This window comes from Oryx dammah, unplaced genomic scaffold (genome assembly GCF_014754425.2).
Source record: "Oryx dammah isolate SB20612 unplaced genomic scaffold, SCBI_Odam_1.1 HiC_scaffold_2, whole genome shotgun sequence".
Lineage (NCBI taxonomy): Eukaryota > Metazoa > Chordata > Mammalia > Artiodactyla > Bovidae > Oryx > Oryx dammah.
The window spans coordinates 40307349-40332873 of NW_024070186.1; the positions used below are offsets into that span (position 1 = coordinate 40307349).

At 43.3% G+C, this 25525-nt stretch overlaps 1 protein-coding gene across 1 annotated transcript in view; it reads left to right on the top strand.

Moving 5' to 3' along the window:
- The window catches only part of LOC120858679 (mediator of RNA polymerase II transcription subunit 12-like protein), a 114046-nt gene that overhangs the window by 47476 nt on the left and 41045 nt on the right, over positions 1-25525 (top strand). The window lies entirely within an intron of this gene.

Consider the following 25525-nt stretch of genomic DNA (forward strand, 5'->3'; position numbering starts at 1 on the left):
CTCCCGGCTTAGCTCAGAGGACACTTCTGAGAAGCCTTCTCAGACCACCGCAGTCAGAATGTCATCTTCTTGTCACTTTGTCTGTCTGTCCTGCTTCATTTTTCTTCATAGCTCTGGTTATATTCTAATTAATCGATCACCTACTTCTTCTGACTCTGAACTGTACTGTTCCTTCCTGAGATATTTTGTCAGATATGTTCTGTGCTTGGTATCTTAGGGCAGTACCTGGCACACAGAAGATGCTCAGCAGAGCTTAAGAATAATAAATGAATAATTAGGCTTGAGGCGCGCGTGCGTACGTGTGTGTGTGTGGTGGGGGAGGGGTGGGTGGGTAGTGCATACATGCTTTTTTTTTCTAGTTTGCCCCAATTTGTAAATCTTGAAATTTTCAGCATCACTGGCTATAACGGAGAGACTCCTCTGCCATTCCTTAGATGCTCTTCATATTTTTTGATAACTTGTTCCTGTTCATGTTTTCCTGATTTTAACTGTCACAATCACAGAAAGGCAAAAAAAACCAAAACCAAAAAAAAAAAAAAAACCCCACAAACCAAAAAAACAGAAAGGTTTTTTCAGGAATGATTCAGATGAAATGTAAAACAATTTTAGGATAAATTAAAATCTGATAGACTGTCATCTTTTGTGAAGAATGTTTTTAGGGGCCCCAGATATAAATGTATCACCTGGACGTTTCTTCTACCAGATGGAGGGATGCCTGGCTCCAGTGTCTAGCTCAGAACGTCAAGGACTTCTTGTTGGATCTGTTACCTTTTTAAAAATTTATTTATTTATTTGGCTGCACCAGGTTTTCATTGGGTGCTTTAGTTGTGGCACATGAACTCTTAGCTGTGGCATGTAGGATCTTAGTTCCCTGACCAGAGATTGAAGCCTGGCCCCTTGCTTTGGAGTTTGGAGTCTTAGCCACTGAACCACTAAAGAAGCCCCCGATTCGTTACTTTTAATATCCTTAACAACGTAACCAGTTGGTTTGGGGTGGGGATTATTTTCTAAACCGCACCCCCTCTCCCCCACCCCAGCTAAAATTTCTTTTGTTTGAACAACCACAACAGATAGTTGCCTAGGTTCACCTTTCAGCCACTAGCTGTTTTCTCATTTTTCATAAACTACATAACACACATGATTCTGTTTTTCAATTCAGTTTATGAAGCATTGCATTTTTTAAATTATTATTTATGTGTACTAAAAAGTGTGAATGTTAAATCTGTGAAAGTTGCCCACTGTCCTTTTCTCATGGTAGAGTATAAAAGTTTTGATCTTAAAAATAAGCATTTAAGGCTAAAAGTATTTTAAAAATGCATGAATTTTAGGAGTTCACCCCAAACCTCTAGGTCCAGCATCTCAGAAAGAGCTTTTGGCTGTAGTTGTCCTGGCTCTGCTGCTATGTGGCTGGGTGACTGAAAGTAAACTCCTTAGTCTCTTCAGCTGTGGGTTCCTTCCACCGTGATCCAGTCCACATAGCCTTAATCGTCATGGTCTTTATTAGCCTTTCTTTTTTTGTGACCTTAACATGTTTGAAGGGGATAGGCCAATTATTTTGTCGGAAGTCCCCTGATTTGTATTTGTCCAGCTACTCATGATCAGATTCATGGTATGCACGTTGGGTGGGAACATCTCAGAGGCAGTGCTGTGAGTGTCTCAGTTCCTCCCAGCACATTGTCCCGGGACCGGTGGTGATAACCTTGAGATGGTGTCTCCCAGATTTCTCCCCTGAAAACTTGCTATTTTATCTTTTGTAATCAAGAAGTAATTTAGGTAAACATCCGATTGCTCTTTCTTACCTGTTTTTTAAGTAGTGTACTATTTATACTACACTATATGAAACGAGCACACCGTTTCAAATGTCTGACCTTGATTTGCCACCCCTCTGTTGCACCTGGTACCTCTCACTTTCTACTTTGTCTTCAGCACCTTCTTCAGCTTCTATAAGCAAATGACACAGTGTATTTGGAAGCATTTGGCTGTGTAGACATAGCCATAATGTAGCAACTTTCACACTCCAAGCAAGCTGTACAGCCAAGCAAGTATACACACACATATATATGTGTTGAGTTGGATTAAATTGCATACACTTCAGAAGATTAACTTGCAGTAATAGTGTCTGTGTTCTGGCTGTGATGGTGAAAAGAACCGTTCAGCACATTTGGGGCAAGATTGACTGTCAAGTGTCACCCTTTTCTGGCATTGGTTTTATGGTTTCTGTTATCTTGATGATCGTTCATCGGATTTCTAAAAGTGTTTTCAGTAGAAATGGCCTTTATTCCTTTGTAATAGAAACATATGTTTTATTTTCAGTTCCTACATTCAGTGCTGGAACAGAGCTATAAAGCACTGCTGTTTGATTTTATTGAAGAGAGTTTTTCCTAAAGTTAAGTGGGCTAACAGCAACAAGGGAACAGACCTGTTGTGTAAATTCTTTAAATGTAGCAATGCAGAAATCTTCACTGTCATTATGCAGAGTTACAGATCTCAGATGTAGATGAAGTGAGTTTCTACCCTGGGGAGACTGCAGAGGGCAAAGAGGTATCCCGTGTAGTGTGTACCCGAAAGCGACAGGAAATGAGAGGGGCCTTGGGTTTCTGGGTGAGGTTTCATGTGTAATTTCAAGGGGGTCAAAGATTGTATCATGGACATGAGGCCCTTTTTTGGGGGAAACAGATTAGAAGAGGATTAAAATGCTTCGTGGTTAAAACTGCATTTAGGACAAATCCTAACATCAGAGTGTACTTGCGTGCTAAGTCGCTTCATGTCCAACTCTTTGGGACCCCATGGACTGTAGCCCAGCAGGCATTTCTGCCCATGGGATTTTCCAGGCAAGAATACTGGAGTGGCTTGCTGTACCCTCCTCCAGGGGATCTTCCCAGTCCAGGGCTTGACTAGCACCACATGGGACCGAGATTTTAAAATAGAAGTGATTTAGGTAAGCTTGGGAGAAGAAACTAGTTCTCCTTCTTTACAAGATCTGAAAAAATAAGAGATTACAGGTGGACACGATGTTTAGAAAATGCTGTCCAATAGATAGTGTTAACAGACTTGAGGGAAAACACCAGGTGTGACACATATTTGATTTAGATATGTTTTAGAATTGAATGGAGTTTTGTTTTTAAATATTTTGAGTTCGTCAGAGAAAAGCATTTAAAATGGGATAGCTAATACATAAAAATAAAAAAGTGAAACTTTACACAGTTATGTAATTAAAATCTTTGAACAGATTGGGAAATGTGACTTTACAGTAAATAACACAGAACCTTGTCTGTTTATGTGTAGGAATTTCCCCTGCTATGAGGAGGAGTCTTATTGTTGCTGAGTTAATGAGTTATGAATTCATCATATAAATCTAGTATTTACTATCATTATTGCTATTAACTATCAGCAGCATCTCTTTTTTCCCCCTACTTTGAACTGTTTATTTTGTATTGGGGTATAGCCAATTAACAATGTTGTGGTAGTTTTAGGTGAACAGCAGAGGGACGTGGCCACACATAAACATGTATCCATTCTCCCCTAAACCGCCCCTCCCATCCAGGCTGTCTCAGAACACTGAGCAGAGTTCCCTGTGCTGTACATACAGTAGGTCCTTATTGGTTATCCATTTTAAATACACCAGCGTGTGCATGTCCTTCCCAAATTCCCTAACTATTTCTTCTCCCATCCTTCCCCCTGGTACCCAAAAGTTCGCTCTCTAAGTCTGTTTCTGTAACAGCATCTCTGGAGCGATTATGGAACCGCTCTCAATCCTGTGTTAAGTGGGACTTTGGTGTTCCCGACGTGTGCTGGGAAAATGAGCTTTCCAGCCTTGGGATTGCTCCCCCTCTTGCTGTCAGGCCCCAAGGCGGTATTTCCTGTCGTGTGAGAACAGTCGGTCCTCCATGGGGTAGCTAGGGTGGCTGTGATGCAGTCTTCCCCATTTCTTAGTGAACATTGCTCAGGCTCTTTTTTCCCTCTGTCCCAGCTCTCATCTATTATTCCGGAGCCCTGTGAGAGAGGTGCTTTAGCCCCAGCTCACAGATGAGTACCCCGATGTGTTGGGTGCACGGAGCCCCTCAGTACACGTGTCCTAACTCTGCTCTGAGGCTTTTGCTGGGCAGTGTGCCTGGCCAGTGGGGATGGAGGGGAGAGTGCTCACAGCAGAGGGAGGGGACACATAGCCAAACAGTCCAGACCGTGGAGGAAGGAAATTAAACAGCGACGCGAATAAAATGCAGAGGGAGTCCCGAAGGACTTGGGAAGCCCAGGGAGGTCACAGGGGAAGTGACATTTGAGTGCAGTTTTGGAAGAAGCAGGATTTTTGGAGATGGGAGGTGGTGGGGAGGTAGGTTGGGGGCTATTGTGCAGAGAAGGGTGTTTCTGGCCGAAGAATGAGATAAGGAGAGGAAGAGGTTTGACGTGGAACTGCCAGGGTTTATGTTCACCTGGCCTGTCGGTTTCCCATGGGGCTGTGATAAAAGGCTGGCGTGTTTGCTGGAGTTGAGTGATGGGGAACCGTGGAAGGACTTTTCATTACTATTACTGTTATAATCTTCTCTCTTTGCCTCTTGTCTGTAAATGGGCATAACTGATAGCATCTTCTGGATGAAATGAGTCAGTACTTCTACAGCGTTTAGAACAGTGTCCACCACATAGCGAGTGGCTAGTGAATATAGACTGTAACTAGTCTGCACTAGGACCACAGTTATTACTAGCCAGTCTCTATTGATTATTTTATATATTGTCCTGGGAATGTTACAGACATGATTTGTAATCATCGTAACACGCTTGCAATGTAGATTTTATTATTTCATTCTGTGTATGAGGGAGCCGAGCCTCAGAAGTTAAGTAATGTGCTGGCACAGACGGAGTGGGCCTACTGGAAAATGTTTGCTCTTTCCTCCCCGCTGTGGCCTAATGGGTGCTGGAAGCAGGAGGAATTGTGTGGATGCTGTAGGTCTGGGCCCCAGGAGCCAAGAAGTGTTGCTAAGGAGAAAGGTAGGCAGACCCCAGGCTGCAGGACTCAGTGGCTGTGGTCAGCATCAGAGAAGCCAGGACCCCGTTGTTACCATGAATGCCACTGGGAGCAGGCAAAGCAGAGCAGAATGTTTCGACCAGGGTGCTTAAGAAGTGACAGATAGATGAAATTGCTTGCAAGATGGGCAGCTCTAATTCTGGCTAAGAAATGTTGGGTGTTCAGTATGGTGAAAAGTGACAAGATGTATCATGGACATGAGGCCCTTTTTTGGGGGAAACAGAAGAAGATTAAAATTTTTTGTGGTTAAACTGCCCATGGAACTGCTCTGTTTACCCTCAGTCATTTCCTCTCTACCCCTGAGGTTTTGTTGGGTTGGGCATTTGGGTTGGATGAGAAACTTTTCTTGGTTGACTGTACTCTTGGAACCACTATCCTTATCATCCCCTCAAAACAGAGAAGAAACAGCTCCCCTTCTTGCTCAGTGGGTAATTAATTTGTGACATATTCACTGAGCCATTTGGACTGCAAAAATAAGCCCTGCTAAACACATAATTGACAGTCTGGTTTCTTATCTAAGCCAACCAGCTTACTTTCAGTTCAGGTCCTTGAAGATGGTGCATACTTTGTCTGATTCCAGGGACAAGCTTTGAGTTTCAAGTCAAGATTGCCTCCACATTTTCGTGTGTGGCTTGTCTTATTTGTCATTAACGAGGCATCCACCTTCTTTACTATGAAAATAACCCAAAAGCCTGGACAGATGTGCCTGTATAAGCATTATTTAAATTCATACTTTACCTAGGCATGAAAGGTAGGTTTTAATTGTGACGTAACACTGGCTGTCTGTTGAAAGCCACTCTCCAATAGAAGGAGCAGGACCTATAGGTACAGCTTTGGCACTGCAACCCTTCCCATTCCTCAGTAAATCTTCACCGGAAAGTTTAGCATCCATTGATGAGTCAAGTTCAAAACCTTCATTTCATTGGGAATGGCTAGATATTGACATTCTTCTGTAAGAATGGGCTACCCCTCATCATCACCTGTGATAAATCTTAATCCTTTTTTGAAAAGGCAGAGTAAATGCTAAATTCTTTTCCTGTGATTATCACTTCTCAGTAAGAATTGTTGCAATTGCATGTTTCAGTTCAGTTCAGTCGCTCAGTGCTGTCCAATTCTTTGCAACCCCATGAATCGCAGCACGCCAGGCCTCCCTGTCCATCACCAACTCCTGGAATTCACTCAGACTCACGTCCATTGAGTCAGTGATGCCATCCAGCCATCTCATCCTCTGTCGTCCCCTTTTCCTCCTGCCCCCATTCCCTCCCAGCATCAGAGTGTTTTCCAATGAGTCAACTCTTTGCATGAGGTAGCAAAAGTACTGGAGTTTCAGCTTTAGCATCATTCCTTCCAAAGAACACCCAGGGCTGATCTCCTTTAGAATGGACTGGTGGTTTAGCTTGTCAATAAATGAATTTCTCTAATTTTTTTTCTGATTAAAAAAAATTATATTTGGTCATTTTTATGGGGTTACTGATATTTATTCATTCAGCATTTTACAACCAGTTACACTTGTTCATTTTAGTGTTTAGTCCAGAGGTGACCAGTGGAAGATGCTTCAGGCTCTTCTGTATGCTTTGACATGACACCATTTGACTTTGATCACCTCCTTTTGGGGCACAGAAAGTCTTCCAGGCTCATCTTGTACTTTCTTCTGCCTCAGGTCTGCAGTCAGCCGTTTCTGTATGGAACCCTACTTCTTTCTAGTGGGGAATGGTGTTTAGAAAGCCAGATCTGAATGCTATGAGGTGTGCAGTGGCATCTAAGCCGTGTCAGTGGATGGGTGGATACTTACATATCTGTGTGTGTGTGTGTGCGCGCACGCGCGTGCGCACACAAACGTGTTGTGCATGCATATGGGAGTTTTTATTTCTATTTCCAATTTATTTCTAATGTTTCCCTTTAACATTGAAGATTATTATTGACTTCTCATTGATCTCATATCTGTTCCATGGACAATGAAATGATTTTTAGTAACAGGGACCTGGTTACTTATTTGGTTTCCCTGCTGCAAACATATACTAGCTTCAGAATTGAAATCTATTTGATGGGAGAAAGGAAATATGTGAGTACATAACATCTTGGTGGGAGGTGAAAGAGAGCTTACTGTTCCACCATCTTCTATAGAAGGAAGCTAATAGACAATGCTTAAAATCAGGAAGTACAACAGCAAGTATGTTATTTAGAGATAAAATGGTAAATAAAAGAAGCACACTGAATAAAAGAGTTGAAAATAGCTGCTTTTGGAAAATGGAAAATGGAGTTTATGGACTGTAGGCTGCTGTTTTTCACAACGTCATATTCCGCTGTTGGACTTTCAGAGATGTGCAGGTGTAACTTTGATATGTTAATAAATAGTCAGCCAAGCCTAATCTCAGTCTCAAATTATTACTCTGTTTTTTCATTGTTAATGCCTTTTCTGGAAGATACCTTGTTGTTAAAAAAAAAAAGTGTTTTGTGCGAAAGATTTGAAGGAAGCTCAGGTAATGAATTACAGTTTTAGTTCTTCTTAAATGATATTTCAAGAGCTTACTTTTCATTCTGTTAGCTACTTTCTGCCTAAGACTGAAACAAAAATTGGAAGAGTTTTGTATTTTTCTAGGTATGTAGCTGTTGAGTTAATTGGCTATATAAAATTTACAGAGACTTAAAAGTTGTGGTAAAAACACATCGAATTTTTCATCTTAACTGTTTTCTGTGTACAGTTCAGTCGTCTTTAACTGTCTGCACGTTGCTGGGCAGCTGGTCTCCAGAACTTTTTATCTTGCAAAATTGAAGCTCTGTACTCATTAAACAAACTCCTCCTTCCCCTCTCTCCACCCCTCTGCTGCTAAGTCACTTTGGTCGGTCGTGTCCGACTCTGCGACCCCGTAGATGGCAGCCCACCAGGCTCCCCCGTCCCTGGGATTCTCCAGGCAAGAACACTGGAGTGGGTTGCCATTTCCTTCTCCACTCCCCTCCCCTAACCTCTGTCAAATGCCATTGTACTTTCTGATTTATATCTTTAAAAGTTTATAACCTTTAAAAGTTCTCATCAAGTTTAATATGTTCCAGTGTAACTCTGCATTCCACATTGCTACCCTATGGAAACATATTTCAGCTTTTTCTAAAGTAAAAAGGTTACAGCCTGTTGCATGTTGGAATGCTGGTATGTGCTAGTGGTGGTCATTGTTGGGTGGGTGTGTGTTTATGATCAGTTAAATTTTTGATTAAGTCAGAGGTAATGTCTGCTCATGATTGCTTCTGAATTTCTCAGGAAAATGTTTTCAGAGAGCTTGTTATATTTCATTTCAGTAAAGAGCGATCTATTTTTTTTTAAGGTATATTAAGATTCTCTGCATTGGAATAGATGCTGTGAGGAATTTTAACCAAAAGGAGGCTGTGCTGTTTGCCTTCAAGGGGGCTGCCTTTCAGGATTTTTGTGGAAACAAGATGCATACCCAGAACACGCAGCCATAGTCAGAACATAATTACCTGTAATCCTATAAGAAGCGGTGGGAGACTGGAAAAATTAGGAGAGGTTTTCTGAGAGAATTAAGTATGAGCTGGGCCCTAAAGAAATCTAGCCTTTAAGTGAAAATTGGGAAATTTTTGTTTTGCTTTTGCATTTTAAAAAAGTATTTCTTGATCTTAAATTATCTAATTATCTTCCTCTCTGGTAAACTGAGAGCAAATGAGTTATGTTTATAGTTCTGTTACGTGTACTGTATTTGCTTTGGTCTTTACCATTGCCGCTTCTGGTCTTGTTGGTTGGAGTGAATCACTTGGTCTTGAATTTCCTGTTCAGAACCCATTGCCACTCAACACTTGCTCTGTTTTCTAGTCACTTTTAATACTGACTCCTGGTCAAATTAATCATCTATAATAAAATACTGAGCAGCATCTCAATTTAATGAAAATCTAGTTCTTTGTTCTTTATGAATTCTTAGTACATATGTGTGCGTTTACACTTGGAACATATTATACAGCAAAAGTATCTGCTTGTCAGGAGTTTTTGTAGTTTGCAGCCTGGTTTTGTATATCGTCATTTGGGCATGTCCTCACAGAATCCCTCTGAGGTAGCTGTGTGTCTCCATTTATTAAGTGGGTTTGAGAAAAATCCGTGAAAAGTGGGAGAGCAGAGAATTGGATCCTGGGCTTTCATTTCTGGGTTTTTGTGCTTTACAGCTTCCAAGCTGCTTGTATCAGAGGGGTGACTTTGAGTCGGGAGCAGGGGAGTGATGCTGGGGAGAGGTGTGAAGGGCGTTTTAAGAAGCTCAGGATTCAGTGAGGTTTTCGCTGGCTGCGCATCTTGCAGATCTGCTTAAAGCATAAGCAGGGTTTTGAGGAAAGACAGCTGCTCGCATGACTGACCACTTTCTTTTGAAAGTAGATCACAGATATTCATGGTAGAAGACCACGTTAAATACTCAGAATGTAGTGAAGACTCACTTTCCTGGGTCCTCCTGTGGTCTCCCAGACCTCTCAGCATGTGCTTCAGAAGGAACTGCTGTTAGTTTATTTTGTATCTTCTGAAATGTGTTTTTATGTGTATCTTCAGTGCATGTTTTTATGCTCATTTCAGAAAATTTGTGCTTGTTTCATGCTGTGCACAGAGAGCCTTGTTCTTGTAAGGGGCTCTATGCTACTAACTTTGTAATGCTGGATCTTTCCTTTTTGTAATTTGTACTGGAATGTTAATTCCTTGATGAATAGAAAGCTTTTTTTTTTTTTAATTAAAAAAGATATACTCTGAGTTTGAGTCATTTTCAGACAAAGTGTGTATAATCTTCCAAATGAAATCTGCAATAAAATGGCTCTTAGGCCTGTTTCAATTCTCCATGATTTTGGAGTTGAGGACTATATATTGGGTTGGCCAAAAAGTTCATTTAGTTTTTTCTGTACAATGTTATAGAATAACTCGAATGAACTTTTCAGCCAACCCAATAGACTATATTTATAGGATAGAAAACACATTAAGGGTCCATAAATGGTCAGTTGGAACATCTTTGTGAGAGTAACATTGTTGTTGTTTAGTAGCTAAGTCTTATCTGACCCTTTGTGACACCATGGACTGAAGCCTGCCAGGCACCTCTGTCCATGGGCTTCTCCAGGCAAGAATACTGGAGTGGGTTGCCATTCCCTTCTCCAGGGGATCTTCCTAACCCAGGGTTTGAACCTGAGTCTCCTGTGTGGCAGAGGGATTCTCTACCATTAAGCCAGCTGGGAAGCCTTGAGAGTAACATAGATGGAAATAAATGTGTCATACACCAGTCTTGGAAATAAATGTATCATACACCAGTCTTGGGTCTCCAGAAAAAAAGAACCCAGAGAAACAGGTGATGCTGGGGCAGATGATTAAGCTGATGGGTCTGCACAGTCTGTGTAATCATTTTATATTTTAAAGCCTTTGCTGCGTGGCATGGTTATCTGGCAATATGATGCCTGTAATATTTGTACTCATGTTCCACTGAAAGATGCTTGTTCAGGATGACAAATTTGACAGCAACTGTGCTCAGGATGTAAGTAGTCAACACAGTGCTGCTCTTTCTGTAGGAACTTTTACTCAGAGCACAACTGATCATGGAATTAAATTTTGACACAAATGCAAAAAGGAAAGAAAAAGGAAAATGTAGTTTGTTTTTGCTCTGTGAACGATGGGTGTTTTCTGCTGCCTTCTGAAGAGTGAGGGTGACTGTGTGTCTGATCAACTAACTTCTGCAGCTTTGGTGCATCCACTGGGTCTGCAGGGGACCTTCTGCCAGCCCTGCTCCTCTGTTCCTCCTCCTCACATGTCCTCAGGAAGGGCCCCCTTTTACTCAGGATTGCACAGAGGTATGTTCCTCTGTCTCCTCCTCGAGTCTCTTCTTGCCATAGCTCTCCTTTCCTGGGGCCATGAAACCCTCGGCCTGGTCTCTTGACAGGGAAGGCGGTGGGAGCTTGAACTGAGGGGTTAATTAAATGCACAGTTTAATATTTGGAGAAGGAACTTCCCTTTTATTCCGTGAGAGGAATATCTATCTCAGTGAGGCCAAGGCCGTCACTCACTCAGGTATATTCAGAAGTCAGGAAAAGTTTGAGGGACTTAGTCTCTGATAACTGTGCTGCTGCTGCTGTAGCTTCAGTTTTGTCTGACTCGTGCGACCCCATAGACAGCAGCCCACCAGGCTTCCCTGTCCCTGGGATTCTCCAGGCAAGAACAGTGGAGTGGGGTGCTACTTCCTTCACTGATAACTGTAACATTAACTCGAAGAACCACCTTGGGCACCCTACCCCCCGCCCCCCGAGCAGGGGTAGGGCCTCTCGGGACAGGAGTTTCTTATAAACCCCTCTGTCAGGAGGAATCTTCCAGGCTGTGCTGAGGTGAGAAGCTGGTGGTGAGGTTGATGGGCGGGATAAGGGATTCTTGTTCCAGGGGCTAAAATCGGATTCCGTAGTTGCCAGGAGTCTCAGCTTTGTTGCATTGACGGGATTGAGAGAGAACAAGGACAACTGGAGGAAAAAAAATCCCTCAGAGTAGCAGTTAGCCCTTGTCTGCACTGGCCTGGGAACAGGAATCGGAGAGCTGGCGGTGAGAAGGGAAAACTGAACAAGTGTCTAGTGCTGTCCGCAGGTATCTGCCGCCATCACCTGGCCCTCGAAGCCAGACGGGCAGGCAGCTTCCTTGCCGCCTTGGGACTCGAGTCTCTCTTGCTCCCTCCCCACTAGCCCTTCTTTCTCCTTTCTCTGCCTGAGACCTTGCCACCCGATTCCTTGGTTGGCCACTTGATCTCTTTTTACGCTGAAATCCTCCAGCATTAACTATCAGTCTCACAGTGGTGCAGGTATTTCTACATTGCTGCCAGGGCCCTTGTCTCGGGGTGGGTGGCTGGGTATTGTCCCTCCCTCCTCGCAGCGGCTTGTCGGGCCTTCACCTCTCTTCAGGCTCCCTCCGCTGCCCGCACAGTTCTCTTGAACTTCAGAGAGGGGCAGACTCCCTCAGTTTCTCAGCCACCTATTTGCTTCCACCCCGTCGGACACCTGTACAGACTTAACCCGCAGCAGCCAGTCCTCACCTGTCTTCCTGTCTTGGCCAGAGAGTTCCTGCTTCCAGCCAAGTTTCTCTCCTCCTCATCTCTGGGCTCCTGGCTGCCTGGTCCTGTCAGTTATGTAAGTTTGTTTCCTTTTGAACGTGTCACAGTTGTAAGCATCTTCTATCTCATCTTATTCTCAAAATAACCGTACAGGCGAAGTCCACTTAACAGCCCTATTTTGTAGACATGTGACTGAGACATGGGTGAGTGACTTCCCCAAGGCTCTGAACCTGCTGAGTGATTGGAGCCTGGACAGGTCAGGCCACCTGACTCCTGAACCCATGCCCTTCACCACCAAGTGAGTTAACCTATGCTGAAGGCTCAGGATAGGGCTGAGTGATGGCACAACCCATGTTTTAGTTCTGCAGGGTAAACCTTCTTAAACCTGTGCCTGCTGGGTTCTTCTGTTGTCATAATCTCATTGTTTAAGGCATTGAACCTGCTTTTGATAAAGGTCCCTCATCCATGTCTTCACCCTGACCGTTCTGACATGTTACCCACCTGCCCTGGACATCTTTTCCCATGAATATCTTTGACATCACAAATTCAGGTATTCAAAACTGAACTTAGAACCGGGAAACCTGAATAAGATTGGTGGATTGTGTCCATGTCGATATCCTGGTTATGATCTTGTCCTTTAGTTTTGCTGGATATTAGCATTTGGGAAAAGTCGGGACTTCCCAGGTGGCACAGTGGTATAGAACTCACCTGCCAATGCTGGTGAGTCAAGAGATGTGGGTTCAGTCCCTGGGTTGGGAAGATGCCTTGGAGTAGGAAATGGCTACCTACTCCAGTATTCTTGCCTGGAGAATTCCATGGACAGAGGAGCCTGGTGGGTTTATAGTCCAGGGGGTCACAAAGAGCTGGACATGTCTGAGCGTGAACACACACGCTCAGGTAAAAGGTACATGGGATCTCTCTCTGTTATTTCTTAACAACTGCTTGTGACTCTGATTATCTCAATGTTTAATTAGAACAAGATAATGGAAACAGACATTGGATTTAGCTCCCTCACCGTCCTCCCCTCTTGCCCTCTGTCCCACATCTCTTTCTACGGCACCATGATGTGCGCAGCTACCCCAGTGGCAAATCTTGAAGCTACCTGCCTCTTTCTTCTCTACTCTTGGGCTCGTCTGTGCTCAGTCATGTCTGACCCTTTGCGACCCCATGGACTGTAGCCCACAGGCTCCTCTGTCTATGGGATTTCCCAGTCAAGAATACTGGAGTGGGTTGCCACTTCCTTCTCCAGGGGATAAACACGACCCAGGGATCAAACTTGTGTTTCCTGCCTCGGCAGGCGGAGTCTTTACCACTATGCAGGAGACCCAGGTTCCTTCTCCATTATCAGGCGATTCCAGTACTGCCCTCTTCTTTCTCTCATTCCCTCCTCAGTCATCTGTCCACAGGACTCCGCAGTCTCCTTTTTATTTGTTTCCCCTTCAACTTCTGAGAATCTTAATTTACGTATCTGATCTCCTCATTCCTTTGCTTAAAATTCTTCAATGTCTTTCAGTCATTTGTGGCAAAAGATCAGACTGTATAGCTTGTCCCTGCCCTGGGGACCAGCAGTTATAAATGCAGGTTTCTGGACCCCGGTCGAACCTTACAGGGTAAAAATCAAGGCTAAATCTGTATGTTTAACCAACCAGCGCCCTCTGGTGATCTTTTTGTGCACTAGCATTTGAGTACCTCTGGCTTCACCTCGGAGGTGACCCTTTCTCCCTCTGCCTTGCGTCCTCTGCCAGGCTCCCTCTGCAGGACCTGTGAAATTACACACTGCTGTTTCTGCCCATGGAACTCTTTGCTCAGAAGTTCAGTTGCTAAGTCGTGTCTGACTCTTTGCGACACCATGGACTGCAGCATGCCAGTCTTTCCTGTCGTTCACTATCTCCTGGAGTTGGCTCAAACTTGTGATGTCCATTGAGTTGATGTTATTCAGTCATCTCATCCTCTGTTGTCCCCTTCTCCTCCTGTCCTCAATCTTTTCCTGCGTCAGGGTCTTTTCCAGTTGGTTGGCTCTTTGTATCAGGTGGCCAAAGTATTAGAGCTTCAGCTCCAGCATCAATCCTTCCAGTGAATATTCAGGATTGATTTCCTTTAGGATTGACTGATCCTCTGCCCATGGAATTTTCCAGGCAAGAATACTAGAGTAGGGTGCCATTTCCTACTCCAGGGGATCGTCCTGATCCAGGGACCGAACTCAGTATCTCTTGAATCTCCCGTACTGGCAGGCAGATTCTTAGGTAAAGAATGCAGTGCAGGAGACCCAGGTTTGATCCCTGGGTTGGGAAGATCCCCTGGAGAAGGGAATGGCAACCACTCCAGTGTTCTTGCCTGGAAAATTCCATGGACAGAGGAGCCTGGCATGCTACAGTCCATGGAGTTGCAGAGAGTCGGACACGACTGAGTAACTAACACTGCTGAGCGCCACCGGGGGAGCCCCACCTTCCCTCAGGACTACGCTAAAACCTCCCCATGTTTCCTTGCCTTTGCTCCACTGCATGTCAGACCACTTAACTCCCCGCCCTCAGTGTCTGTGTCCTTGTGTTTCTACCTCCAGAATGAATCGCCTCAGGTAGGGACTGCTCTCCTCTCAGCTTTATAGTTCCAGGCCCCAGGAGAGCTTCTGGCCCTTAGTAGACATTTAATGTTTCCTGCCACATGCCCATGTTTTTTTTCTTTTCTTTCTTTCTTTTTTTTTTTTTTTTGTGCCACACGGTGTGGCATGTGGGATCTTAGTTCCCTGATTAGGGATGGAACCCCGGCCGCCTGCAGTGGAAGCTCAGAGTCTTAACCACTGGACCACCTGTGAAATCCCCCATGATTTTTATTTTATTTTGAGTAGTTACCTTAATCACCAAGTAACAGCACTTAGCGTCATTGCCAGTAAATAAAAACCAGAGAGAGAAATAGCCCGTTAAAAATAACACGGTAAAATTACTCATCCAGACAAAAACAGATTTTCGATGTTTGCCACTCAGCACCAGTATTCTACAGGTAGTTATGAGTGAAAGGAAAAGTTTTTGAAGCATAAAAAAAAGTTTCAGGGACTTCCCTGGTGGTCCAGTGGTTAAGACTTGGGGCTGTCATTGCCAGGGCCCCAGGTTCCATCCCTGGTTGAGGAACTGAGGTCCCACAAGCCTCACCGTTCGACTAACAACAACAAGAACACAAAAACCAAGAAAAAAACTTGATGACTAAATAAAAAAGTTTCGGTAATTGACAGCACTACAGCGTGTTATCTACAAACTCCCACGCCCACCCCGTTTTCCCTGCTTTTCAGCCAGAGGGTCTGAGTTCGCTAACTGACCATTCAGCAGAACCAGCATTCCAGCCACTGGGCTGACTCTGCTTTGCTCACATGTCAACCTGAGGCAGCAGTTTTCACTGAGGCTATTCTTTATCCAGGCTGCTGATCAGCACGCTGATTTCCCCTTTCCTTCCCCAAGTAAGCAGTGGCCGAATGGGGGATTTTGGGCTTTCTGTGAATCATTTTATAGAACTCAACTGATTAACTTTTTAAAGCCTTTCATGGGCATTTCGAACATAGGAAAATATAGGAGGATGTAATAAAGTCCCTACTAACCATCACTCAGGTTTACCCCTTCACTCTTCTGTTGTTCAGCTGCTCAATCATGTATGACTCTTTGTGACCCCATGGACTGCAGCACTCCAGGCTTCCTTGTCCTTCGCTATCTCCCAGAGATTGTGCAAACTCATGTCCACTGAGTCAGTGGTGCCATCCAACCATCTCGTCCTCTGTCATCATCATCTCCTCCTGCCTTCAATCTTTCCCAGCATCAGGGTCTTTTCAAATGAGTTACCTCTCTGCATCAGATGGCTAAAGTAATGGAGCATCAGCATTAGTCCCTCCAATGAATATTTGGGATTGATTTACTTTCAGATTGACCGCTTTGATCTCCTTGCAGTCCAAGGGACTCTCAAGAGTCTTCTCCAACACCACAGTACAAAAACATCAATTCTTTGTTGCTCAGCCTTCTTTATGGTCCAACACTCACATCCATACATGACTACTGGAAAAGCCATAGCTTTGCCTAGATGGACCTTTGTTGGCAAAATGTCTCTGCTTTTTAATACGCTGTCTAGGTTTGTTATAGCTTTTCTTCCAAGGAGTAAGTGTCCTAATTTTATGACTGCAGTCACCATCTGCAGTGGTTTTTCAGCCCAAGAGAATAAAGGCTGACACTGTTTCCATTGTTTCACATCTATTTGTCGTGAAATGATGGGACTAGATGCCATGATCTTCCTTTTTTGAACGTTGAGTTTTAAGCCACCTTTTTCACTCTCCTCTTGCACTGTTCATCAAGAGGCTCTTTAGTTCCTCTTTGCTTTCTGCCATAAGGGTGATGTCATCTGCATATCTGAGGTTATTGATATTTCTCCTGGCAGTCTTGATTCCAGCTTGTGATTCACCAAGCCTGGCATTTCACATGATGTACTCTGCATAATGCTGATGATGTATAACTCTGATAATGCTGTGAAAGAGCTGCACTCAGTATGCCAGCAAATTTGGAAAATTCGGCAGTGGCCACAGGACTGGAAAAGTTCAGCTTTTGTTCCAGTCCCAAAGAAAGGCAATGCCAAAGAAGGCTCAAACTACTGCACAATTGCACTCATCTCACATGCTGGCAAAAGTAATGCTCAAAATTCTCCAAGCCAGGCTTCAGCAATACATAAACTGTGAACTTCCAGATGTTCAAGCTGGGTTTAGAAAAGGCAGAGGAACCAGAGGTCAAAATTGCCAACATCCGCTGGATCATGGAAAAAGCAAGAGAGTTCCAGAAACACATCTATTTTTGCTTTACTGACTATGCCAAAGCCTTTGACTGTGTGGATCACAACAAACTGTGGGAAATTCTGAAAGAGATGGGAATACCAGATCACATGACCTGCCTCTTTAGAAACCTATATGCAGGTTAGGAAGCAACAATTAGAACTGGACATGGAACAACAGACTGGTTCCAAATAGGAAAAGGAGTATGTCAAGGATGTATATTGTCACCCTGCTTATTTAACTTATACGCAGAGTACATCACGAGAAATGCTGGGCTGGATGAAGCACAAGCTGGAATCAAGATTGCCAGAAGAAATATCAATAACTTCAGATACGCAGATGACACCACCCTTATGGCAGAAAGTGAAGAACTAAAGAGCCTCTTGATGAAAGTGGAAGAGGAGAGTGAAAAAGTTGGATTAAAGCTTAACATTCAGAAAACTAAGATCATGGCATCCGGTCCCATCACTTCATGGGAAATAGATGGGGCAACAGTGGAAACAGTGTCAGACTTTATTTTAGGGGGACTCCAAAATCAGTGCAGATGGTGACTGCAGCCATGAAATTAGAAGACACTTACTCCTTGAAAAATTATGACCAACCTAGATAGCATATTAAAAGGCAGAGACATTACTTTGCTAACAAAGGTCCGTCTAGTCAAGGCTATGGTTTTTCCAGTGGTCATGTATGGATGTGAGAGTTGGAGTATAAAGAAAGCTGAGCACCAAAGAATTGATGCTTTTGGACTATGGTGTTGGAGAAGACTCTTGAGAGTCCCTTGGACTGCAAGGAGATCCAACTAGTCCATCCTAAAGGAAATCAGTCCTGAATATTCATTGGAAGGACTGATGCTGAAGCTGAAACTCCAATACTTTGGCCACCTGATGTGAAGAGCTGACTCATTGGAAAAGACCTTGATGCTGGGAAAGATTGAGGGTGGGAGAAGGGGGCAGCAGAGGATGAGATGGCTGGATGGCATCACTGACTCAATGGACATGAGTCTGAGTAAACTCTGGGAGTTGGTGATGGACAAGGAGGCCTGGTGTGCTGCAGTCTGTGGGATCACAAAGAGTTGGACACGACTGAGCAACTGAAATGAACTTTGCGTAAAAGTTAAATAAGCAGGGTGACAACATACAGCCTTGACTTACTCCTCTCCCGATTTGGAACCAGTCTGTTGTTCCATCTCTGATTCTAATTGTTGCTTCTTGACCTGCATACAGGTTTCTCAGGAGTCTGGTAAGGTGTTCCCATCTCAGTGAAAACAAGACCAGGAGCTGACTATGGCTCAGATCATGAACTCCTTGAAATAGAAGATAGCAGGGAAAACCACTAGGCCATTCCGGTATGACCTAAATCAAATCTCGTGGGATAATACAGTGGAAGTGACAAATAGATTCAAGGTATTAGATCTGATAGAGTGCCTGAAGAACTATGGACTGAGGTTCATAACATTGTACAGGAGACAGTGATCAAAACCATCCCCAAGAAAAAGATATATGAAAAGGCAAAATGGTTGTATGAGGAGGCCTTACAAATAGCTGAGAAAAGAGGATAAGCCAAAAGCAAAGGAGAAAAGGACTGGAAAAGGTCGGTTTTCATTCCAATCCCAAAGAGAGGCAATGCCAAAGAATGTTTATCGCCCAATTGCACTCATCTCACATGCTAGCAAAGTCATGCTCAAAATTCTCCAAGCCAGGCTTCAGCAATACGTGAACCGTGAACTTCCAGGTGTTCATGCTGGATTTAAAAAAGGCAGAGGAACCAGAGATCAAATTGCCAAATCCCTTGGATCAAGAGAATTCCAGAAAAACATCTACTTTTGCTTCATTGACTGCGCTAAAGCCTTTGACTTGTGGATTACACCAAACTGGAAAATTCAGCAAGACACGGGAATTCCAGACCACCTTCACTCTTGGCCACTGTTACTTTTATCCTTATTCTCCTTTCCAACCCCTTCGCCTGCCCTCAAAGCCGTATCTGATCATAGTGGGCTACTTTTAAGTTTGTTTTTTTTTTTAATCTGGTTTTGGTTGCTCTGGGTCTTTATTGCTTTGTGCGACTTCCTCTAGTTGTGAGTGGGGGCTGCTCTCCTTGCAGAGCACAGGCTCTTGGCGCGCGCACATCAGTATTTGTACAGATAGGCTCAGCAGCTGTGCATGTGCTTTAGTTGTTCCGCAGCATGTGGAATCTTCCCAGACCGAGGTTTGGACCTGTGGTCCCATGCATTGGCAGGTGAGGTTTTATCCACTGCACCACCAGGGAAGTCCCATAGTAGATTACTTTTTATCAGTGTAGAATAGTCTTCTTCTTTTTTTTTTTTGGTACTTCATGAAACGCTGGATTTTTATTTGTAGTAAAGTATTTCAAGCAAGCATTAAGAATTATGTAATAGCTTTATGGAGATATAATTTTTACTGTTTTGCAGTTCATTTTAAGTTTACAATTTAGAAGTTTATCATGTGTTTACAGTGCTGTGAAACCATCATTACCTTTTTGGATTCTTTTATCACCCTGAAAGGAATCTTGTAACCATCAGCAGTCACTCCGCATTTCCCCTTAGTCCCCCTCAGCCCTTTAGATCTGCCTTTTCTGGACATTTTATCTAACTGGAATCATAACTTATGTGATTCTTTGAAACAGGTTTCTGTCAGTTATACAGTATTATGTTTTCAGTGTTCATGAGTGTTGTAGTGTGTTTCCGTGGTTCATGACATTGTATAGCTGAGTAGTACTCCGTTCTGTACATGGAAGATATTTTATTTTGCGAATGTGAGAGTTGGACCATAAAGAAGGCTGAGAGCCGAAAAATTGATGCTTTCCTACTGTGGTGCTGGAGAAGACTCTTGAGAGTCCCTTGGACAGCAAGGAAGTCAAACCAGTCAATCTTAAAGGAAATCAGCCCTGAATATTCATTGGAAGGATTGATGCTGAAGCTGACTCTCCAGTACTTTGGCCACTTAATGGGAAGAGGTGACCCATTAGAACAGGCCCTGATGTTGGGAAAGATTGAGAGCAAAAGGAGAAGGGGGTAACAGGATGAGATAGTTGGATGGCTTCACTGACTCCATGGACATGAGTTTGAGCAAACTCCTGGAGATATTGAAGGCCAGGGAAGCCTGGCATGCTGTAGTCCAAGGAATTACAAAATTGGACACAGCTTCGTGACTGAAGAGCAACAAAATTTACTTATCAGTTGGACATTTGTGTTGCTTTCACTTTTTGGCTCATATGAGCCATGCTGCTACGAATGTGTACAGATCTTTGTGTGGACATGTGTTTTCATTTCTCTGGGGTTTATGACTACTTGTGGACTTTGGGTTACATGATAACTCTGTGTCCAACCCTTTGAGAAATTGCCGAACCATTTTCCACAGTAGCTACGTCATTTTACATTCCCACCAGCAATGTATGAGGAGCTTAGTTTCAACACATCCTCACCAAAAAGTTGGTATTGTTGATCTTGTACTATCCTGTTGTTGTTTAGTCACTGAGTTGTGTTGGACTCTTACTACCCCACCAGGCCAGAGTACTGGAGTACCATTTCCTAGTCCAGGGGATCTTTCTGACTCTGAGACCAAACCCACATCCCCTGTCTCTTGCATCTCCTGCCCTGGCAGACAGATTCTTTACAATTGTACCACCTGGGTAGCCTCTCTATAAGTGTCCTAATGGTGCCTTATTGTGGTTTTGATTTGCATTTCTCTGGTGGCTAATGATGCTGATCGATAAGCTCATGAAAATATGCTCATTTGTCTATATTCTTTGGAGAAATGTCTATTTAGCTCCTTTACCCATTCAAAAAAGTGGATTATTAATCGCTTTATTATTGAGTTGTAATCATTCATTATATACTCTTGATCCAAGTCCTTTATCAGATAAATAATTTGCAGATGTTTTCTTCCCATTTATGAGTTGTCTTTTCACTTTGTTGATGGTATCCTTTGATCAAGAAAGCATTTTAACAACAGAAAATGAAAAAGATCTTTCAGTCTTTTATTGGGAGTTCATGAGTGTATGTATAGGGCTTCCCACGTAGCTCAGTCGGTAAAGAATCTGCCTGCAATGTGGGAGACCTGGGTTCGATTCCTGGGTCAGGAAGATGCCCTGGAGAAGAAAATGGCAACCCATTCCAGTGTTCATGGGAGAATCCCATAGACAGAGGAGCCTGGCAGTCTGTAGTCCGTGGGGTTGTAGGAGTCGGACACGACTTGGCGCTGTCTTTCTTTGTGCACCATCTTGTATATATTGAACTGCTTTTCTCCCCATCTCAGCCCCCTCCCCACTCTCCCATCAGTCTGTACCAGGCAGGTTTGTACCTAAGTTGGGCTAGTTAAATCCTCTATATACTGCAGTTTTGAGAAGCAGTCTGTTCCTCCCATGGGCAAGCAAGAACCTTTTATTGTAGTGGGATAGCTTCAGGGAGGATATAGGTTTGAGGATATAGGTTTTTCCATTGAGGAGCCTGTCATCTTTGATTTTAAGTCCAAATTCCAGTGGGTCACTTTAAAGATGTGCACCTTCATCTCTGGACTTGGCTAGAGTTTTTACAAAGCAATCTTTGTTGCATCTGTTTTACATAGTGGGTTCCTACTTATTCTGATAAAAGGAAAGAATGTAGTAAGGAAAATAAGCTTTCACAAAATTAAAGGACATATATAATACTTTTATATGTATGTATATATTAGGGTGTATGTGTATAAGTTTTATATTTATACTATACTTGATGGAAGTTCATTAAAAAGAATGAAAAGTTCTGTATTTGCATGGGCCTTTTGTAGCATGCCAACTAACAGATGCATAAAGACCAAGTGTGTTAGAGAGGGAACTTGGCGTATTCCCTACAGTGGTGTTTGAAACCTTCTAGATCTGCCACGATAGGTTTAAACTAGAAAATGGAGATATTTTTATGAAGATTTGGGAGACGGAATGATTGGGAGGGAACTTGATTTAGTAGCTTAGTTTTGAGAGGACCTTGTAGTGTATTGCTTGAAGTCAGTACTTGGGTCTTGAGTACGTGAGACATGGGCATGGAAGATGGAGGGGAATGTAAAGCATCAGTTAGAGAGTGTGATCCCTGCCGGCTGGTGGTGTGGTGTCCCGCGTCTTGAGAAGGCTACGTGAGAGATGTGACATTTGAACTGGGCCCACATTCGAAAACAGGTGACTGGGGAAGATCCTGTCAACAGAGCATCGTAGACGTGAGAGAGACACCTTGAGCCTGCAGAGCAGATCATGTTGGATAGTATCTGAAATGATTTTAATTCCCAGCTAAGGAGTTTGACCTTAATTCATTAAGGATTGCAGATCCATTGAAGGTTTTGGAACCATGAAATTGACATTGATTGATTCCATAAACACTTACCCAGAGTGTTAGGTTAGGCATTGCAGCTCAGCTGAGGTAGAAGCAGGGCCTGACAGGAACAGTTAAGGCCTAACCTTTAGTTTCCTTTCTAAAAACTCTTCATCCCAATAATAATGAGTACTAATGATGATGATGGCGGCCACTTATTGATCAACTTCTGTGATGCATGCACTGTGTAAAGTAACCCATCTGTATAGTTACTGACCTGGGTATATTATTGAGCTCTGTTGTGGAGATGAGGTTGAGATTGAGTGGAGGCCAGGTGCCTTGCTCAGGGGTGGAGTTAGGACTGGACCCAGGGCCGACCTCTGCCAAAGGCCGTTCTGCTGGTAACCCTTAGTGTGGCCCTCTGTGGCTCCTCTGCAGTATCACACTGCCAGGACACTTTGTCCATGAGCGTTGTTACATTTGGGGTGCTCTGTGTTTGCCCCCAGGGTGAAGGCTTGTCTTCTGCTGAGCTCCTGGTTCTCTTAGTAGTACTGCAAGTGTTCCAGGCCCTAGGGGGTCATTTTTAATGTAACTTGACATGTCTCTGTTCTCCCCTGTTATGTATTGCATTTCTCAATCTGCATATTTTCATGTACTGGAGTGGAGCATCTCACACCTGCTGTGCTCTTCTGGTTTACCTGTGTGACCTTGAGTCGTGCCTACAGCTCCTGGACTGGTTAGACGATAGGCTACCACAGGGGGAACTGCATGGCCTCTGAGACCCCTCCCGTTTGGGGGTTAGCATCAACAAAAAACAGTGGCTACAGGATGCTAGGGAGAGCAGCATCAGAAGGATGAGTCGGTCATTCTTCTTAATACTGACCCCGACCCCACTCTCAGTAACATTCATGATTGTAAACTTTCTAATAATCTGACTTCGTGGCCTTGAGTTCTACTTGATATCAGCGAACTAGAGATGTGGCCGTAGCCTCAGAGTTTTAGAACTGGTGCACTTTCAAAGCAGCTTCCTTCATCACTTTCTGCATCCTTTCTACCTTGGAAACCTCCCCACCTCTCCCCCCTGCAACCATCTTCCTTAAGATCTCTAGCCATTCCTATTTTCTTGGTATCACTTAGAACTGAGTCCCCACTGCAGACCAGTTAAACCAGAATCTGATGGGATTGGGCTGAAGATACTGGCATTTGGTAAAAGCTGCCCACCCACCCGGGTGATGGCGTGTGCATGCAGGCCTGAGAATCACTGTTTCTTGCCACTGCTGCCCCCATTTATCCCTTTTAATGACCAGTCCTAATTCAGCTTGAGAGGGGTTAGTGAATCCGAATAATTTTAAAGAGTACAATACTTGTGGCCATTTTTCATTTTTTGTTTTTAATTTTTAATGAAAAATTTGTGTGCATCCTAATTCTTATACTAGTTCACACTAGACTGTCTTAGGGCCCAGATCTCCAAATCTGTCTCATTGATGTGATAGCTTAACATCAGTTAAATATGGTGAAGTTAAAATATATGACCAAGAGGTCTATATTTGAATTCTCTTTGAATTTTTAAAGGTATTCAAATTGTGGAGTAATATCTTCAGCAATTTAAAAAAAGATGCGTGTATGTTTAAACAGTCAAGCACACAAGGAAAAAACCTGAAAAGATATAAAGCTATTAAGTGATTGAGATTTTTTTCTAGGCATATTTGCATTAAAATTTTTCTATAGTGAGCGTGTGTTTCTTCCATATTTTAATAAAAACAATCTTGAAAATATACCCGAGACAAAGTAGGGGGTGTGTGAATATGTGTGTTATTTTTAGCTCTTGAGGCTAAACTATTCTGAGTATTGAGAATAGTACCATACTGAGAGTGAGTTAATAGCAAGGCTTGGCACACAAAAGCTAGGATTTGGATCCTCGTTATTTTTGTTTTTGCTTATTATAGCTAAGCTAAACTTGTCTCATCTGGTGGTTGGCATTTTGCTTTGTTGAACAAGTGAGAGTCATGAGATGATTAGTCCATAACAGGGGCACCAGAAAATGATGACACTAATAATTTATTGTTTGGTTCTTAATGATGATGGCGTAATTTTAACAATAATATCTGTTATTGATGGTGCTTTCTGACAAACGATTATGCTAGGAACAGAATGTTGACCTAGTGTCTGTTCATCTTTTGGCATTGGCTGATTACTGAAGCAATGGTTACTTAACATGTGCATTTGAATTTCAATTTTAAATAAGACACAATTAGAATAAGTAGTTTCAACCAAAACCTAACAGTAGTTATCTCCGGGTTCTGTTGTCAAGTAATTTTAGTAGTGCTTAAAAAATAAAAAACAAAACACTCAATTTCTAACAGATGTTTATTTTTACTCTTACTTTTGTTAGAATAGGTTCCTTTAAAATTGAGGAGGTTGGAGAACCTAGTGCTGAAATAATGAGAAAACAGCATTGTGCGGTGATGTTTCAGGAGGACGATTTCTTCCGAAATGCTGTTTCACTAATCCTTGGGGAAATGTGGCTGTGAGCATGCAGTTATTACATTTTTATCCACAGAATGGGCTAAAGTTGGCACCACATCCCTCATGGTTGCCAAAGGCAACACATTGATTTAATTTGTGCCCCTGTGGCAGATACTTTTGAGTAATTTTAGTGACTTTTTTTTTTTTTTTATGCTACGGTCTCCTACCTTTTGTCACTCACTGCTCTTTCTGGCTGAGTCCTGAGGCATCTTGTGTTGGTTGGGGAGAGCAGAACGATCGAAGGCCCAGGTGGTGGTTCGAGGTGGCCGCTCTGGTGTCCCTGGCAGGGGTGGAGGTTGGGCGGTGCAGGTGGGAGTGCTGCCTGGGGCTGTGCAGGCAGTGCAGACCACCTGGGGCTGGCCCGTGGGGATGGCCAGCCCTCCTACAGATGGACAGAGACAGAACACCCCTTAATTAGGCATGTTTGAACCATGTCCTGGAGCCTGGAAAATGTACCCCAAGAGAACTGCATTTGGGGAATTTTGAACTTTTCTGGAGTAGAACTGTGATTTTTTAAAATATTTGTTTTGAAAAAGTTTTATTGAAGTATAGTTAATTTACGCTGTTGTTAACTTCTGTGTACAACATAGTGACTCAGTTATTTGTATATGAAGTGTTAGTCACTCAGTTGTGTCTGACTCTGCGACCCCATGGACTGTAGCCCGCCAGGCTTCTCTGTCCATGAATTCTTCAGGCAGGAATACTGGAGTGGTTAGCCATGCCCTTCTCCATGGGATCTTCCCGACCCAGGAGTCGAACCCAGGTCTCATGCATTGCAGGTGGATTCTTTACTGTCTGAGCTACTGGGAAAGCCACCCCACACCCCCCCAACACACACACAC